The following is a 20,140-nucleotide window of genomic DNA, read 5'->3' on the forward strand; positions in this document are numbered from 1 at the left end:
AGAAATAATAGATATTTCCTTCGATCACCATTGCAACTTTCTTCCTTCAAGAGTCAAATGATTTCCTCACAAGATGAGACCAAAATGAAGTGAACACTTCCAACCCCTTCTTACCCTCCAAAAGCTTATTCTGATGCACTTTCAAGACATCAAATTCAATAAACATGACAGATATTGAATAAGGAAACTGTATAAGCAGAACATTTAGAAAAATCTGCAATAATTTGTGAGAAGTGTCTATACAAGTGCAAGACACTGGTCTTTTTCACATATTCCATGAGTCAAGCCTTTGTTACAGTATATTTCTGATTTATATACTTGTTAAAAGAGATACAGAGAAATGGGGTACAGTCAGTTGTATGAAATCAGTAAATATTTAAAAGGTGTGAAATAGAATTAAAATGTCAAAGTCAGCTTTATAATTAAAAAAGCAAGTTACAATATGACAAATGACATATTCATTACAATTTGCTTCTCAGAAAACTAGAGGTTACCAATTAAAAACCTAAGTTTAAGTCTCTTATTTAAGTTTTTAACAATAACAAAAGCTGTTAAGGAACTCTTCCAAAAATCATCCAGATATATGTTTTCATCATATTTTCAGTCATAATTTCACTTTTTTAAAGAGATAGTTATATTTGGCTATCAGAAATGCTATCTGAAACATATCCCTAACTTATTTAATGTTACATGTCATTGTTTTCCATTATGATATGCCATAAGGAAATATTTAGTGCCAGGTTGAGTACTCAGGAAAAATTATAAATACACACTTGGCAAAGTTCCTGGGTTAATGATCTATGGGATAAATACCCAAACACCTCACGTTAAGCAAACTATTTAAAATATCTTTGTAGCGAAATTTAAAAAAAACTGTTATTGTTAAGAAGATTTATGAAAATCACATGGGATACTACTCAATAATTGTCAAATAAACCACTAAAGTTTACCGTATGCTTTTGCAAAAGATCTACTTGTGTAAAGTTTCTGAGCAAGTTTGTTCCACATTGTGCTAAATTATCATCCTGAAAAAACTCAGAAAGTTCCTCAAATAAATGATTCTATACATATTATGTTTCATTAAAGGTATCCAATATGTCACATAAAGCTATTGCTTTGGACACATATGTTTTAAAAAATACCAAAATGGTAGGAGAACTTAACATTTCTTTCCATATCCACAAAACTTCTTTTCTTTTTTTTCCCAATTTTGAGATATTTGACAAGATTTACTGTAGTATAATATGTCTTAACTCCTACATTGAACTTGAAGCTATTAAAAGTTGCAATAAAGACAGGGTAAGTCCTTACACCTCTTCTAGGTGGACTGGGCTTATTATTATTATGCTGTGAAGGATAACCATGTTAGTCCTCTAGGTTCACATTAGCTTTCTTTCCTCATTTGAAAAGGAACTTGTCTATGCTATTTTTTGATTAACTATCTTCTAATTAATCCAAATAGTCTTTGCACTGCCACTCTGAAAATTCCAAAAATTCTTCAATTTAATCCATGTTTAAGTACCTGTGAGAGAGGAGGGAAGAGCAAGATGGTGGAAGAGTTGGGGCCCTCAACTCACCTGGCCTGACAAACTTACCTAGATAAATTTCAAAACATCCTGAACACCTACTTATTCGACCTGAGATTCAAAGAGAGAATAGCTGGTATGCTACAGAGAGAAAAGTTTTGGCTTTCTAAAAGATAGAAAGGCTAAATAAATAAATAAGAATAAAGTGGGGGGGGGCACTCCGAGGAGCACAGCTCTCACTGAGCCCGGCACCTGGCAGGGGATGGGGCATCTCCCCCAGGCACAGACACCTGAGAATCAGCACAGCAGGCCCCTCCCCCAGGAGACCAGCTGGAAGAACTGGGGAAGAGCAAGTTTATTGACCAAGCAGCACTGAAATCTCCATGACTGAGGGAAAATCAAGGGAAAATAGAATCTAGAACTAGAGGGCCCCTTTTCCCCCCCTTTTCCATTATGACTCATTTTCATATTAGACTAAAAATTTCCAGTATTTTTTCTCTTTTCCCACCTTAACTATAATATTTTACCACCTCTTCATTTTTAAGTTTTTTCCTTTTTGACTTTCATATTTCTACAATTATATGTCTTAGATGTATTTTTCACTTCTGGATTCCCTTCAACATAATTTAATTTTGGGAGATATATGAGTTATGGGTTTTTGTTTCTTGTTTATTCTGCCTCGTTTTGTTTTACAATGGTGTAAGTTAATACCTTTTAACACACGTCAACATACACCCAGAAACAAGTGGAATAATGTGCTGATTCATTCTGTGAGATTATATTCTCTCTTCCTTCCCATTCTGCGCCCCCCTCTTTTATCTTGTTTTGGTGTTCAAAGTTGGGGCTTTAAATAAGTATTGATGGTATATATAAATTTAGGATAGAGCATCCTCTAACATACAGAACAAAATACACTCAAAACCAAGAGGAATACCCTCTAGGACCCCTCAGGTAGACTACATTATCTCCACTATCATTTATTCACCACCACCATCCCCCGCCCCCCCCCCCTTTTTTCTCTTTTTTACTTTCTTTTTCTTATTCTCTGTGGTTTTTGGCCCTTTATTTTTACTAATTTGTTTTAAAATTTGTTTTTCACTTTAGTGATCCTTTTGTTTTATGTTGTTCTGTTTTATTTATTTATTTATTTATTTATGGTCTCTGACCTCTTCGGAATCATCTAGGGTATATTTTACTTAGGGTGTGGTTGATATTTTTGTTTCAACCCACTCATACAGCCACTCTGCACTGGATAAAGTAACTAGAAGGAAGAATTCACCAAAAAAGAAAGAACCAATAACAGAGTTACAGAATTTGGATTTAAATCCAATGTCAAAAAGTCAATTCAGAAGTACAAATACAAAGCTACAGATGGCTCTGGAAAAAAGCCTAAAGGACTCTAGAGACTTTGTTATTGCAGAAGTGAGATCTAATCAGGCCTAAATTAAAAAGAGATTAAATGAGATGCAATCCAAACTGGATTTCCTAACTGCTAGGGTTAATGAGGTGGAAGAGAGAATGGGTGACATAGAAGACAAGTTGATGGTAAGGAAGAAAGCTGAGGAAAAAAGAGAAAAACAATTAAGAGCCAATGAAGAAAGGGTTAGGGAAATAAATGATAGCTTGATAAGGAAGAATTTACATATAATTTGACTCCAGAAGAGACTGAGAGATAGATAGGACCACAAAGTATAAAATTTTTTTTTAATTTTTATTTATTTATGATAGTCACACAGAGAGAGAGAGAGGCAGAGACATAGGCAGAGGGAGAAGCAGGCTCCATGCACCGGGAGCCTGATGTGGGATTTGATCCCGGGTCTCCAGTATCGCGCCCTGGGCCAAAGGCAAGCGCCAAACCACTGCGCCACCCAGGGATCCCAGGACCACAAAGTATATTTGAACAAACCATAGTTGAGAACTTCCCTAATTTGGGGAGGGAAACAAGCATTCAGATCCAAGAGTTAGAGATTCCCCCCACCCCAATCAATACAAACCATTCAACACCTCACATTTAATAGTGAAGCTTGCAAATTTCAAAGATTAAGAGAAAATTCTTTTTTTGATAATAAATTTATTTTAGAGTTAGGAGTTCTTATGTCCTGTCTCCCTTTCTGATTTTTCCCAAACATTTAAGAGAAAGTTCTTAATGCAGCATGAGACAAGAGATTCTTAATTTATATGGGGAGAAATACCAGATTAACAGCAGACCTCTCCACAGAGACCGGTCAGGCCAGAAAGGGCTGGCAGGATATATTCAGGGTCCTAAATAAGAAGACTTTCATTCAGAATTGGAGAGAAAAAGAGCTTCCAGAATAGGCAGAAACTGAAAGACTATGTGACCACCAAACCATCTCTACAATAAATATTAAAGGGGACCCTGTAAAAGAAAGAGGGAGCTCAAGGAAATAATCCACAAAAACAGGGACAGAATAGGTATTACGATAACACTATAAATTCATATCTTTCAATAGTTACTCTGAATGTGAATGGGCTAAATGATCCCATCAAAAGACACAGGGTATCAGACTGGATAAAAAAGAAAGTCCCATCTATTTTCTGTCTTACAAAAGACTCATTTTAGACCTAAGGACACTTCCAGCCTGTAAATGAAGGAGTGGAAACCATCTACCATTCAGATGCTCCTCAAAGGAAAGCTGGGGTAGCAATCCTCAAATCAGATCAATTAAAGTTTATCCCAAAGACTGTAGTAAGAGATGAAGACAGACACTATATCATACTTAAAGGATCAATCCAGCAAGAAGACCTACCAATCATGAATATGTATGCTCTTAATGTGGGAGATGCCAAGTATATCAATTAATAATGCCAAGTATATCAATTAATAACCAAAGTAAAGAGATACTTAGAAAATAATACACTAGACTCATGGGCCTTGGCGATCCGTGGGGTGCACCTGCGCAGCTGTGGATGCCGCAGGTTTTTGAAACATGAATTGTTCACTCTTCTTGACTGCCCTTTGCTTGTGAATAGCCTCAGCAGCTCCAAAACTCGATGAAAGCTTAAATGCATAATGGTACCAGTGGAAGGCAATGCACAGATTATATGGCATGAATGAAGAAGGATAGAGGAGAGCAGTGTGGGAGAATATGAAAATGATTGAACTGCATAATTGAGAATATAGCCAAGGGAAACATGGCTTCACAATGGCGATGAATACCTTTGGTGACATGACCAATGAAGAATTCAGGCAGGTGATGAATGACTTTCAAAACCAGAAGCACAAGAAAGGGAAAGTGTTCCAAGAACCTATCTTTGCTGAGATCCCCAAATCTGTGGACTGGAGAGAGAAAGGCTACGTAACTCCTGTGCAGAATCAGAGTCAGTGTGGTTCTTGTTGGACTTTTAGTGCAACTGGTGCCCTCAAAAGACAGATGTTCCGGAAAACAGGCAAACTTGTGCCACTGAGTGAGCAGAACCTGGTGGACTGCTCTAAGGCTCAAGGCAATGAGGGCTGCAGTGGTGGCCTGATGGATAACACCTTTCATCATGTTAAAGACAATGGAGGCCTGGATTCAGAGGAATCTTATCCATATCTTGGAAAGGACATAGAGACCTGTAACTACAAGACTGAGTGTTCTGCTGCCAATGACACTGGCTTCATGGACCTCCCTCAATGGGAAAAGACCCTAATGAAGGCAGTGGCAACTCTAGGGCCCATCTCTGTTGCTACTGATGCAGGCATTTCCAGTTCTACAAAGCAGGCATTTAATTTGATCCAGACTGCAGCTGCAAAGATCTAGATCATGGTGTTCGGGTGGCTGGCTATGGCTTTGTAGGAACAGACTCAAATAATAAATTTTGGATTATCAAGAACAGTTGGGGTCCAGAATGGGGCTGGAATGGCTATATAAAAATGGCCTAAGACCAGAACAACCATTGTAGAATTGCCACAGCAACCAACTATCCCATTGTGTGAGCTGATGGACCACAAGATTAGAGGACTTGAGGACAGCATATCTGGAGGAAGTTTATCTTAAAATTGACCAAACTCTTATTGTGTAAGATAAGACACTTGAATCATTGAGAATCCAAGTTGTGATTTGAATTCTGTGACATTTTTATCATTTTCTGTGACATTACCACTACTTTAATTACTGCTATATATGGCTTTATAATGTTGAAGACTTATTACTTAATTCTAAAATTTTTGACTTCTTATTTATTCAAAGGATATATAAACTTTACCTTTTGAAATAAATTTTAATTCAATAAGTAGAGGAAGAAAAAAATAAAATAATACACTAATAGTAGGAGACTTCAACACAGTCCTTGTCAGTAAATATCAGATCTTCTAAGCATGACATCACCAAAGAAACAAGGGCCTTAAATTATACACTGGACCAGATGGATTTCACAGATGTTTACAGAGCTTTCTAACTGAACACAACTGAATACACATTCCTCCCAAGTGCACATGGAACTTTCTCCAGAATAGACCACACACTAGGTCACAAATGAGGTCTCAACCGATACCAAAAGATAGGATTGCCCCCCTGCATATTTTCAGACCACAATGCTTTGAAACTAGAACTCAGTCATAAGAAGAAATTTGGAAGAAATTCAAACACATGGAGGTTAAAGAGCATCCTACTAAAAGATGAATGGGTCAACCAGGAAATTAGAGAAGAATCTATGGATTCAGGGAAACTAATGAAAATGCAGATACAACCATTCAAAAAATCTGGGATACAGCAAAGAGGTCCCAAGAAGGAAATACATCTCAATACAAGTCTCCTTCAAAAAACTGGAAATAACTCAAATACACAAGCTAAACTTGCACCTAAATGAACTGGAGAAAGAACAGCACATAAAGCCTACACCAAGCAGAAGAGGGGAGATAATAAAGATTCAAGCAGAACTCAATGAAACAGAGACCAGAAGAACTGCAGAACAGATAAAAAAAGAAGAACAGGAGTTGGTTCTTTGAAAGAATTAATAAGATAGATAAACCCTTAGCCAGCCTTATTAAAGAGAAAAAAAAAACCCTCAAGGTAATAAAATCACAAATGAAAGAGGAGGGATCAGAACCATACCAAGGAAATACAAATGATTTTAAAAAACATTTTATGAGCAGCTATAAGCCAATAAATTAGGCAATCTAGAAGAAATGGATGCATTTCTGGAAAAATCACAAATGACCAAAACTAGAACAAAACGAAATAGAAAACCTGAAAGGCCAATAACCAACAAGGAAATTGAAGCAGTTATCAAAAACCTGCCACGACGCAAAATTCCAGGGCCAGATGGCTTCTGAGGGGAATTCTATCAAATGTTTAAAGAGGAAATAATATTCTACTAAAGCTGTTCTGAAGGATAAAAAGGGATGGAATACTTCAAAATTTGTTCTAACAGGCCAGCATCACCTTGATTCCAAAACCAAAGACCCCACCAAAAAGGACAATTATAGAACAATATCCCTGATGAACATGGATGCAAAATTTCTCAACAAGATACTAGCCAATAGGATCCAACAGTACATTAAGAGGATTATTCACCATGACCAAGTGGGATTTATCCCTGAGATGCAAGGTTGGTTTAACACTCATAAAACAATCAATGTGATAGATCACATCAACAAGAGAAAAAAACAAGAACCATAGGATCCTCTCAATAGATGCAGAGAAAGCATTTGACAAAATACAGCATCCATTCCTGATCAAAACTCTTCACAGTGTAGGGATAGAAGGAACATTCCTCAGCATCTCAAAAGCCATCTATGAAAAGCCCACAGCAAATATCATTCTCCATGGAGAAAAACTGAGAGCCTTTCCCCTAAGATCAGGAACATGACAGGGATGTCCACTCTCGCCATTGCTATTCAACATAGTACTAGAAGTCCTAGCCTCAGGAATCAGACAACAAAAAGAAATAAAAGGCATTTAAACTGGCAGAGGAAGGCAAACTCTCCCTCTTTGCACATGACACGTTACTGTGTGTAGAAAACCCAAAAGACACCACCCCAAGATTGCTAGGACTCATACAGCAATTCAGCCATGCGGCAGGAGTCAAAATCAATGCATAGTAATCAGTGGAATTCCTATAAACTAAAATGAGACTGAAAAAAGAGACATCAAGGAGTCAATCCCATTTACAATGGCACCCAAAACCATAAGATACCTAGGAATAAACCTAACCAAAGTGGTAAGGGATTTATGCCCTAAAAACTACAGAACACTTCTGAAAGATTTTGAGGAAGACACAAAGGGATGGAAAAATATTCCATGCTCACGGATTGGAAGAATTAATACTGTGAAAATGTCTATGCTACCCAGGGAAATTTACACATTCAATGCAATCCCTATCAAAATACTATGGACTTTCTTCAGAGAGTTGGAAAAAATCATCTTAAGATTTGTATGGAATCAGCAAAGGGAATATTGAAAAAGAAAACCAGAGCCAGGGGCATCACAATGCTGGATTTCAAGCTGTACTACAAATCTGTGATCCTCAAGACAGTGTAGCATTGGCACAAAAACAGACACATAGGTCAATGGAACAGAAGAGAGAACCTAGAAATGGGCCCTCAACTCTATGGTCAATATTCGACAAAACCAGAAAGAATATCCACAGGAAAAAGGACAGACTCTTCAATAAATGGTGCTGGGAAAATTGGACAGCCATGTGCAGAAGAATGAAACTAGACAATGCTTTTACACCATACACAAAGATAAACTTAAAATGGATGAAAGATCTAAATGTGAGGTGAGAATTCCTCAAAATCCTAGAGGATAACACAGGCAACACCCTTTTTTAACTTGGCCACAGCAACTTCTTGCAAGATAAATCTATGAAGGCAAAGGAAACAAAAGCAAAAATGAACTATTGAGACTTAATCAAGATAAAAAGCTTCTGCACAGCAAAAGAAACAGTCAACAAAATAAAAGACAACCTACAGAATGGGAGAAGATATTTGCAAGTGACCTATCAGATAAAGGGCTACTATCCGAGATCTATAAAAAAAACTTATTAAACTCAACAGCAAAGAAACAAACAATCCAATTATGAAATGGGCAAAAGACATAAATAGACATTTCACCAAAGAAGACCTACACATGGCCAATAAGCACATGGGAAAATGCTCTGCATCACTGGCCATCAGGGAAATACAAATCAAAACCACAGTGAGATACCACCTCACACCAGTGAGAAGATTAAGAAGATTAAGAAGATTAAGATTAAGAAGATTAAGAAGATAGAAAACAGCAAATGTTGGAGAGGATGTGGAGACAGGGGAACTGTTGGGAACTTGGTGGGAATGTGAACTGGTTCAGCTACTCTGAAAAACAGTGTGGAGGTTCCTCAAAGAGTTAAAAATAGAGCTACCCTACGACTCCGCAATTGCCCTGCTGGGGAGTTACCCCAAAGATACAGATGCAGTGAAAAGCTGAGACACCTGCTCCCCAATGTTTATAGCATCGATGTCCACAACAGCTAAACTGGCATGAGCCATGATGTCCACTGACATATAAATGGATAGAGAAGATGTGATATATATATATCTAATATGTGATAGATAGATATATAATATGTGATATATATATAATGTGTGTGGAATAATGGAATATTTCTCAGCCATTAGAATGGACAAATACCTACCATTTGCTTCGACGTGGATGAGAGGGTATTATGCTGAGTGAAGTAAGTCAATTGGAGAAGGACAATCATTATATGGTTTCACTCATATGGGGAATATAAGAAATAGTGAAAGGGATTATAAGGGAAAGGAGGGAAACTGAGTAGGAAAAAATAGAGAGGGAGACAAACCTTGAGAGAATCCTAACTCTGGGAAATGAACAAAGTAATGCAGAAGCGGAGATGAGTAGGGGGTTGGGGTCACTGGGTGTCAAGCATTGAGGAAGGCACTTGATGGGATCAGCACTGGGTATTATAGTATATGTTGGCAAAAGAAACTTCAATAAAAAATAAATATTAAAAAAGTACCTGTGAGAGATCTCTTATTCTATAAATGCTCTAGTGGGGTAAGAGTATTTTCTCTTCTGGCAGAGGGGCTAACATTGAGGATATTTTTCAATCTATTGTTCTAGGACTTTCAAGAATATGCTCTCTTTTAACTGCCACAGCACAGGACGATATCAGAATTCACATATTCATGACTGTGTGGCTTAGAGCATTAGGTTAATTTCTAAGATCACAGATCTATGGTGAACTGTCACTCATGGATGGCTTGTATCATTTTTTCTGTCCTATGAAGCTGTGTATTTCTATCATTAATTAGCTATGTCATCATAGTAAAGTTACCACACCAATCAGAATTTCATTTTCTTTATTTGTAAAATAAAGGTTGGGGTGGGCAGCTGCTACCTTGTAAATTTTGATACATACAGAGGCTTTATCATCTATTACCTAAAATGAAGCATTTTTTAGAGTGAAAGGGCACTGCTTATAATTATGCCAGAGAACAGGCATACATGAGCGAGCAACGTCGTTCTGAACAAACTTCTAACTGGTGTGTTTTCATGCACTTTTAATCCAATTCAGTACATCTTCCATAGAATAATTATCTGTGGCTTCTCCCTCATCATGGAGTGTAAAATTCAAAAAGACGAGAACCTTTCTCATTTGGTCACCCCTTTATTCCTAGAACCTAATACACATGCCTGGAATTTATAAGACAATAGACAATTTTTGTTTTTAATGTCTAAAAGAACGATTAGATGAGTCCACGGTTGTTTGGGAAAATGGATTAATGGTTAAAGGAAGAAGAAAAAAGAAGAGAATAGGTGTTAACCAAATATAACTACATAATACAGAATTTCTAAGTAACAGAGATGGCTATGCAGGAAAACACTGGACTTTGGTACATATTAGTAGAATCTACTCCAGATAATTCCTGTACTATCTTAGCTTACCCTAAGTAGCCATGATTTTTCATAGTAGCCCTTTTCGTCAGCCCTTAGATGTAAGCATATAGAACCTATTAGTTTATTGACAGTCAATATCAGAACTTGAGTCTCCTGATAACCTCCCTGTCCAGAATTTTTCCAATACAACATGCTCAGAACTGATAACAATGCTGCGTACCTATACACATTCTGTAAGTATGTTAATGAACACAGAGTCCTTAATAATTATTAGGACTCTGTTCCTGGAAACGATTTTTGGGTAGATAATGACTTGGGAAACAATTATAATTTAAAGTTAATTAAATAACTAAAATTTCACATATAAAATGATCACGTATTTGATAATACATGTTTAAGACAGATAAGAAAAAATGAAATCTTATGAGAGTTTAACAGCTCCCTCTACAAGATGGAACTCTAGGTGATATTTTGTCTGCCCCTGCCTATATATATATATATATACATACATATATATATATATATGTATATATACACACACACACACACACACACACACACACATATTCATTCACTCTTTCATTTTAAACATTTCTAGGGAGACAGTCACTTTCAGTAGTTCTTCAGTGATGGTACTTTGCTGGTGTAAACTCCAGGCCAGGCTCCGCCTCTGAGTGGTGACCTCTAACCTGTGCTCCATCTCTGAGGGGTCACAACCTCCTGGCCTTGGTCTCAGAGGGGTGAACACACAGTCTGCAAACCAAGCAAGAAAGATTTCTTTCTGACCCAGCAACAAACTGCTCAAAACTTGCAGCTGAAAACTATGCCAAACCGCATATACAGGTTTTTATACAACTAGAGATTTCTAGTTAAAAACCTAAGTTGAGTCTGTTCTTTAAGCCTATAAAAACTGTTAAGAAAGTTTTCCAAAAATAATCCAAATATATGTTTTAAAAATATAGTCCACTAAAATGTAGATATATATGTGCACATGTATTTATAGGCAGCGATATATATTCCTCCCTAGTGTTCAGATTTTCTATGTAAAAATAATTTAAAAATAAATTACAGGTAAATGCTTCTTAATAAGATGCATATAAGCTGAATTACCCAAGACTTTAAGTTTCACCATCCCAAAGTAATGACATAGGAATTTCTCTACCAATTACTGAAGTTTAAGAAATTCTCATTGAGACGTTTTGTTTTGTTTTCCTACTTCATTTTTGAGTTTTCAGATTTGGGGAACACCTGTTGAATAAGTTTAAGTACATGGATAAGGGGGGGGTGGGGAAAAATGGGAGTAGGGTCCCCAAGTCACCTGCGCTCACCCGACTTACCTAGATAACTTTCAAATCATCCTGAAACCCTATGAATTCTACCTAAGATTTAAAGAGAGAATAGCTGGAATGCTACAGAGAGAAGAGTTTGCACTTCTAACAAGGTAGGAAGCCGAGGGAAGAAAAAATAAAAAAGATTCCAGTGGCGGAGGGGCCCCACAAGGAGCCGGGCTAAGGCCAGGCAGCAAAAGCCTCCAGGACAGGAAAGCCCAGCCTGGAGAAGCAGGAAGTTTAAAAATCTGAACCGAATTCTTTCCAGAGGGGAAGGCGCTCAACAGGGAAACCGGGCAGAACCACAGGAGGGGCAATGGCACCTCCAACTCCCCGGGGTCACTAGGAGAGGAGGGCACCTGGGAGAGAGTGCACCAAAGACCACGGGTTGAGCTCTGTGAAGGGCTGGAGCACGCACCCGGCGGGACCTCGGGAGAAGCTCAGGCAGCGTCTCTGGCTGCAGGAGGCTGCACCCTGCTACCTTCGGGAGCCCGGGCCCCAGGAGTGCAATTCCAGCAGAACAGGCCCGGGGTCCCAGGGGACAAAGCAGACACAGCCCAGGATCCTGTGCTCCTTCTGGGACAGGCAGAGGCAGGGAGGGCAGAGGATAGCAAGGACCCTCCTGCTGCCAGGCACCCCCAGGCTGTGCAGATCAGCACCCCCTGCTCCTGGGAGCATCCAGGCGAGTGCAGACCAGTAGCCGTGGGAGTTACTGGGAGAGCTGACTCCAGAGCTAGAAGGGTGGCCGCACCAGTGTGGTTGTTCCTCCTGGTGTCACCCTGTGCCTGGGACAGAGTGGGGCCACCAGGGAACTGGGGCCTCAGGGGGTAAACAGCTCCCACTGAGCCATGCACACACCTGAGAGTCAGCACAGCAGCCCCTCCCCCACAAGACCAGCTGGAAGGACAGGGGAAGAGCAAGTTTTTGGCCTAGCAGCACTGGAAAGCCCCAGGGAAGTTGAGGGACTTATGGTATATAGAACCAGAGGATACCCCTCCTTGTCTTTTGTTTTTGTTTTTTCTTTTTTTTCTTCCCTTTTTTCCGGTACAATTCATTTTTAGCCACTCTGCACTGAGCAAAATGACTAGAAAGAAGAACTCACCACAAAAGAATCAGAAACAGTACTCTCTGCCACAATTTGATTACAATTTGATGTCAGAAAGCCAATTCAGAAGCACAATTATAAAGCTACTGGTGGCTCTGGAAAAAAGCATAAAGGAATCAAGAGACTACATGACTGCAGAATTTAGATCTAATCAGGCCAAAATTAAAAATCAATTAAATGAGATGCAATCCAAACCGGAGGTCCTAACGATGAAGGTTAATGAGGTAGAAGGAAGAGTGAGTGACATAGAAGACAAGTTGATGGCAAGGAAGGAAGCTGAGGAAAAAAAGAGAAAAACAATTAAAAGACCATGGGGAAAGGTTAAGGGAAATAAATGACAGCCTTAGAAGGAAAAATCTACATATAATTGGGGTTCCAGAGGGCGCCAAAAGGGACAGAGGAACAGAAAGTGTATTTGAAGAAATTATAGTTGAGAACTTCCCTAAGTTGGGGAAGGAAACAGGCATTCAGATCCAGGACATAGAGAGGTTCCCCCCCAAAATCAATAAAAAACATTCAACACCTCAACATTTAATAGTGAAACTTGCAAATTCCAAAGATAAAGAGAAAATCCTTAAAGCAGCAAGAGACTAATTATATGGGGAGAAATATTAAATTAACAGCAGACCCCTCCACAGAGACCTGGCAGGCCAGAAAGGGCTGACAGGATATATTCAGGGTCCTAAGTGAGAAGAACATGCAACCAAGAATACTTTATCCAGCAAGGCTCTCATTCAGAATAGAAGGAGAGATAAAGAGCTTACAAGACAGGCAGGAACTGAAAGAATATGTGACCACCAAACCAGCTCTGCAAGAAATATTAAGAGGGACTCTGTAAAAGAAAGAGGATACCGAAAGATATAACCCACAAAACAGGGCCTGAATAAAATAGGTATTATGATGATACTAAATTCATATCTTTCAATAGTAACTCTGAACATGAATGGGCTTAATGATCCCATCAAAAGACTCAGGGTTTCAGACTGGATAGAAAAGCAAGACCCATCTATTTGCTGTCTACTGGAGACTCATTTTAGACCTAAGGACACGTACAGCCTGAAAATGAAAGGTTGGGGAACCATTTACCATTCAAATGGTCCTCAAAAGAAAGCAGGGTAGCAATCCTCATATCAGATAAATTAGAGTTTATCCCAAAGACTGTAGTAAGAGATGAAGAGGGACACTATATTATACTTAAAGGATCTATTGAACAAGAGGACCTAACAATCATGAATATTTATGCCCGTAATGTGGGAGCTGCCAAGTATACCAATCAACTAATAACCAAAGTCAAGACATAGTTAGATAATAATACACTAATACTGGGAGACTTCAACATGGCACTTTCTGCAAATGACAAATTTTCTAAGCTCAACATCTTCAAAGAAACAAGAACTTTAAATGATACACTGGACTAGATGGATTTCACAGATATTTACAAAACTTTACATCCAAACGCAACTGAATACACATTCTTCTAAGTGCACATGGAAGTATCTCCAGAATAGACCATCTACTGGGTCACAAATCAGGTCTCAAGGGATACCAAAAGACTGGGATTGCCCCCTGCATATTTTCAGATCATAATGCTTTGAAACTTGAACTCAATCACAAGGAGAAATTTGGAAGAAATTCAAACATGTGGAGGTTAAAGAGCATCCTGCTAATAGATGAATGGGTCAACCAGGAAATTAAAGAATAAAAAAGATTCATGGAAACTAATGAGAATGAAGATACAACTATTCAAAACTTTGAGATACAGCAAAAGCAGTCCTGAGAGGGAAATACATTGCAATACAAGCATCCCTCAAAAAATTGGGAAGAATTCAAATACACAAGCTAACTTTACACCTATAGGAACTGGAGAAAAAACAGCAAATAAAATCTACACCAAGCAGAAGAAGAGAGTTAATAAAGATTCGAGCAGAACTCAATGAAACAGAGACCTGAAGAATTGTAGAACAGATCAACAAAACCAGGAGTTGGTTCTTTGAAAGAATTAATAAGATAGATAAACCCTTAGCTAGCCTTATTAAAAACAAAAGAAAAAAGGCTCTAATTAATAAAATCATGAATGAAAAAGGAGAGATTACAACCATACCGGAAATACAAACGATTTTTAAAACATATTATGAGCAGCCATATGCCAATATTTTAGGCAATCTAGAAGAAATGGAAGCGTTTCTGGAAAACCACAAATTACCAAAACTAGAATGGGAAGAAATAGAAAACCTGCATAAGACAATAACCAGGGAGGAAATTGAAGCAGTCATCGAAAACCTCCCAAGACAGAAAAGTCCAGGGCCAGATGGCTTCCCAGGGGAATTCTATCAAACATTTAAAGAAGGAACAATACCTATTCTACTAAAGCTGTTCTGAATGATAGAAAGGGGTGGAATACTTCCAAACTCATTCTATGAGACCATCATCACCTTAATTTCAAAACCAGACAAAGACTCCACCAAAAAGCACAATTATAGAACAATATCTGATGAACTCAGATGCAAAATTTCTCAACAAGATACTAGCCAATATAATCCAACAGTACATTAAAAGGATTGTTCATCATGACCAAGTGGGATTTATCTGCTGGTTCAACACTCATAAAGCTATCAATGTGATTGATCATATCAACAAGAGAAAAAACAAGAACCATATGATCCTCAATAGATGCAGAGAAAGCATTTGACAAAATACAGCATCTATTCCTGATCAAAACTCTGCAGAGTGTAGGGATAGAGGGCACATTCCTCAGCATCTTAAACGCCATCTATGAAAAGCCCACAGCAAATATCATTCAATGGAAAAACACTGGGAGCCTTTCCACAAGATCAGGAACACAACAGGGATGTCCACTGTCACCACGGCTATTCAACACATAGTACTAGAAGTCCTAGCCTCAGCAATCAGACAACAAAAAGAAATCAAAGGCATTCAAATTGGTAAAGAAGTCAAACTCTCCCTCTTTGCAGACGACATGATACTTACTGTACACAGAAAACCCAGAAGATCCACCCCAAGATTGCTAGAACTCATACAGCAATTCAGTAATGTGGCAGGAGACAAACATCAATGCATAGCAATCAGTGGCATTTCTCTACACTATCAATGATACTGAAGAAAGAGAAATTAAGGAGTCAATCCCATTTACACTTGCACTCAATAGCATAAGATACCTAGGAATAAACCTAACCAAAGTGGTAAGGGATCTATGCCCTAAAAACTACAGAATACTTCTGAAAGAATTTGAGGAAGACACAAAGAGATGGCAAAATATTCCATGCTCATGGATTGGCAGAATTAATACTGTGAAAATGTCAATGCTACCCAGGGAAATTTACACATTCAATGCAATCCCTATCAAAATACCACGGACTTTCTTCAGAGAGTTGGAAAAAATCATCTTAAGATTTGTATGGAATCAGAAAAGACAGCCGGGGGAATATTGAAAAAGAAAACCAGAGCTGGGGGCATCCCAATGCCGGGTTTCAAGCTGTACTACAAAGCTGTGATCCTCAAGATAGTGTAGTATTGGCACAAAAACAGACACATAGGTCAATGGAACAGAAGAGAGAACCTAGAAATGGGCCCTCAACTCTATGGTCAATATTCGACAAAACCAGAAAGAATATCCACAGGAAAAAGGACAGACTCTTCAATAAATGGTGCTGGGAAAATTGGACAGCCACGTGCAAAAGAATGAAACTAGACAATGCTTTTACACCATACACAAAGATAAACTTAAAATGGATGAAAGATCTAAATGTGAGGCGAGAATTCCTCAAAATCCTAGAGGATAACACAGGCAATACCTTTTTTAACTTGGCCGCAGCAAGTTCGTGCAAGATAAATCTATGAAGGCAAGGGAAACAAAAGCAAAAATGAACAATTTTAATCAAGATAAAAAGCTTCTGCACAGCAAAAGAAATATTCAACAAAATAATAGACAACCTACAGAATGGGAGAAGATATTTGCAAGTGACCTATCAGATAAAGGGCTACTATCCAAGATCTATAAAGAAGTTATTAAATTCAACACCAAAGAAACAAAGAATCCAATCATGAAATGGGCAAAAGACATGAACAGACATTTCACCAAAGAAGACCTACACATGGCCAACAAGCACATGGGAAAATGCTCTGCATCACTTGCCATCAGGGAAATACAAATCAAAACCACAATGAGATACCACCTCATACCAGTGAGAATGGTGAAAATTAACAATACAGGATACAAGAAATGTTGGAGACGATGTGGAGAAAGGGGAACCCTCTTGCACTGTTCTGAAAGTGTGAGCTGGCACAGCCACTTTGGAAAACAGTGTGGAGGTTCCTCAAAGAGTTAAAAATAGAGCTACCCTAGATCCCAGCAATTTCCCTTCTGGGGAGTTACCCCAAAGATACAGATGCAGTGAAAAGCCGAGACACCTGCACCCCAACGTTTATAGTGGCAATGTGCACAATAGTCAAACTGTGGAAGGAGCTTCGTTGTCCATTGAAAGATTAATGATAAAAGAAGATGTGGTATATGCATACAATGGAATATGACTCAGCCATTAGAAATGACAAATACCCACCATTTGCTTCAACATGGATGGAATTGGAGGGTATTATGCTGAGTTAAGTCAGTCAATCAGAGAAGGACAAACATTATATGGTCTCATTCATTTGGGGAATATAAAAAATAGTGAAAAGGGAAAGGAAAGAAAACGAGTGAGAAATATCAGTGAAGGTGACAGAACATGAGAGACTCCTAAGTCTTTGAATCAAACAAGGGGTAGTGGACGGGGAGGTGGGCGGGGGGATGGGATGACTGGGTGATGGGCACGGAGGGGGGCACTTGATGGGATGAGCACTGGGTGTTATGCTATATGTTGTCATATTGAACTCCAATAAAATACATATACATATGTATTATATGTATTTTATACATATAATATTATACATATAATATTTTATATTTTGTTTATTTTATTTTTATATTTATATTTTATATTGTACATATATTTTATACATATGTATTATAAGTAATATATATATGTATATGTATGTATGTGTGTGTATGTGTGTGTGTGTATATATATATATATATATATATATATATAAATAAATATAAATGTCCCAGGCTTTAAGCAGGATAAAGGCTCTCCTTACTTTATCTGGTGCTATGTGCTCTAATGAAGTAAAATTCTTGGCAATTGGGAATCGTCATATTCTTAAAGCTTTTGAAAGTATCATTTTTATATTTACCAGATGCCTTATAGAGTCCAAATTCTCATAAAGGGAGAAAATAGTCTTCCTTCCTAGTTTTCTTACACACACAAAAGGTACATGGATAAATGTCTAGGAAAACCTTCGACTTATGAATAAATACCTAAGGAAAATTAGAAAAATTCCTAAGTTTGTATCTGACTTTCATCTCATTGGGACCATATAAAAGTCAGTAATTTTAGGTTACTTGGATGACTAGTTAAGTGTCCAACTCTTGGTTTCTGTTCAGGTCATAATACCAATGATTGGGCTCCATGCTCAGCACAAATCTACTTGAGTTTCTTTGCCTCTCTCTCTCTCATTCTCAATCTCTCTCTTTCTGAAAGAAATAAAATCTTTTTAAAAATAATTTTTAAATGTTTTAGATAATAACTCAATTTTCTCAAGCCATAGAAGAACCATCCCAGAGCAAATTAAACTTTAATGTGTATCAATGAATTCCAAGATATATAATATTATGAAAAAAGCATTTCTTCTTATTTCTGGGATTAATCAATGAATAATAAAAGGTACATTTGCCTAATCAATAAACAGAAGCAATTTAGAAAAAAATAGAGACTGATGATTTAAATATAAGCCTCAGTTGCTACAAATACGGTGCAATATGGGTTCTATTACTGAAAGTACCAAAACTGGTCTATAATATATATATTTCATGAAATTCACCTGTAGTATACTCATCTGCAATGATACCCAACTGCTGTCATCCATTTTCTTTGTCTATAATACAGGTGAGTGAAGCTAAGTGATAAGAGATTAGTCATGATAGAAAGGAGGAACTAGAATTAAAGTAAAAGAAAAAGCAAAAGCAAAGCAAAACAACAACAAAATGATGTAAATGGTTCCTTTCTATAGCTTATAAATATTCTCCTCAGGTTAAAATTATTTTTAATACATTGCAAACAGGAGACAATTGTACAAATTCAATTGACAATTTCAATTGAAATGAAAGGATTCAAGGATTTTCATATCCCCTATGTGAAAAGCTGCTTTTCACTTTATTAACTTTTTAGTCAGCATCCTCATCTCTCACCCAAACCCTAACAGCTGATACTCTGAAGTAGAGCCTAATTTTTTTCTTTTTCCCATGGTAACTCATCTCATGTTTTTGACTGCAACTGATTCCATATATGAACAAATAAATGATTTAATAGCCTTTAAATCATTTGACATGTTAAAAAAGATATCATGCAAATCAAAATATTATCACCTTTATTTATTTTTTTTTAATTTTTTTAAAATTTTTTATTTATTTATGATAGTCACAGAGAGAGAGAGAGAGGCAGAGACACAGGCGGAGGGAGAAGCAGGCTCCATGCACCGGGAGCCTGATGTGGGATTCCATCCCGGGTCTCCAGGATTGCGCCCTGGGCCAAAGGCAGGCGCCAAACGGCTGCGCCACCCAGGGATCCCTGCGACACAGTTCAAAGCACAAACCGTCCTTCAGCAGCTCACGTGAAAGCCTGCCAGTAGGCAGCAGAACCAAGTTACCAAAAAAGGCATTAGAAGAAGGAACCGGCCGCCGCCAGAGCCTGTGGTAGTGGTCCCTCGCCAGCCTCCGTGCAGAGCCAGTTTCACTCACCCCGTGGGAGTGGGATGTACCCCCACACTGGTGCCACCTCAACTTTGGGTAGGATATTAAGCCCGATTATGCCACATTCAATTCAAGTGGTTTTTTATTTTTTTATTTTCCTCACAGTCTTCACCACATCCAACTTATTATTCCCATGGTACTACTGTAGCTGGGGGTGCTTATGGGACCCCACACAGGAGTTCCTACCTTCTAACCTCTGTTCAAAGAACATGTGCACCTGCTTCATCCTCTTCCCATATGAGAAAATCCATTTGAACTATTCACACAATTGAACATCTTGGTGCATTAAAAAAAAAAAAGGGTAGAAAAAAGAAAAAAAAGAAAAGAAAAGATAAGAAAAGAAAAGGAAAGAAAAGAAAGGGTGTTTGAGTTTCCCTCTGAAGAAACGAAAAAGAAAAAAAGAAAAAGAAGCAGCAGGGTGTGGTGCGCCGTCCCCTCCCCCACGGGCCCAATCAGTACCTGCTGTGAAGGCG

At 38.0% G+C, this 20,140-nt stretch overlaps 1 pseudogene; it reads left to right on the forward strand.

Moving 5' to 3' along the window:
• The first annotated feature begins 4,440 nt into the window (after nucleotides 1-4,440).
• Nucleotides 4,441-5,953, forward strand: LOC140596689 (procathepsin L pseudogene; annotated as a pseudogene).
• Nucleotides 5,954-20,140: the final 14,187 nt, after the last annotated feature.

The sequence above is a fragment of the Vulpes vulpes genome, unplaced genomic scaffold, assembly GCF_048418805.1.
Source record: "Vulpes vulpes isolate BD-2025 unplaced genomic scaffold, VulVul3 Bu000000672, whole genome shotgun sequence".
Lineage (NCBI taxonomy): Eukaryota > Metazoa > Chordata > Mammalia > Carnivora > Canidae > Vulpes > Vulpes vulpes.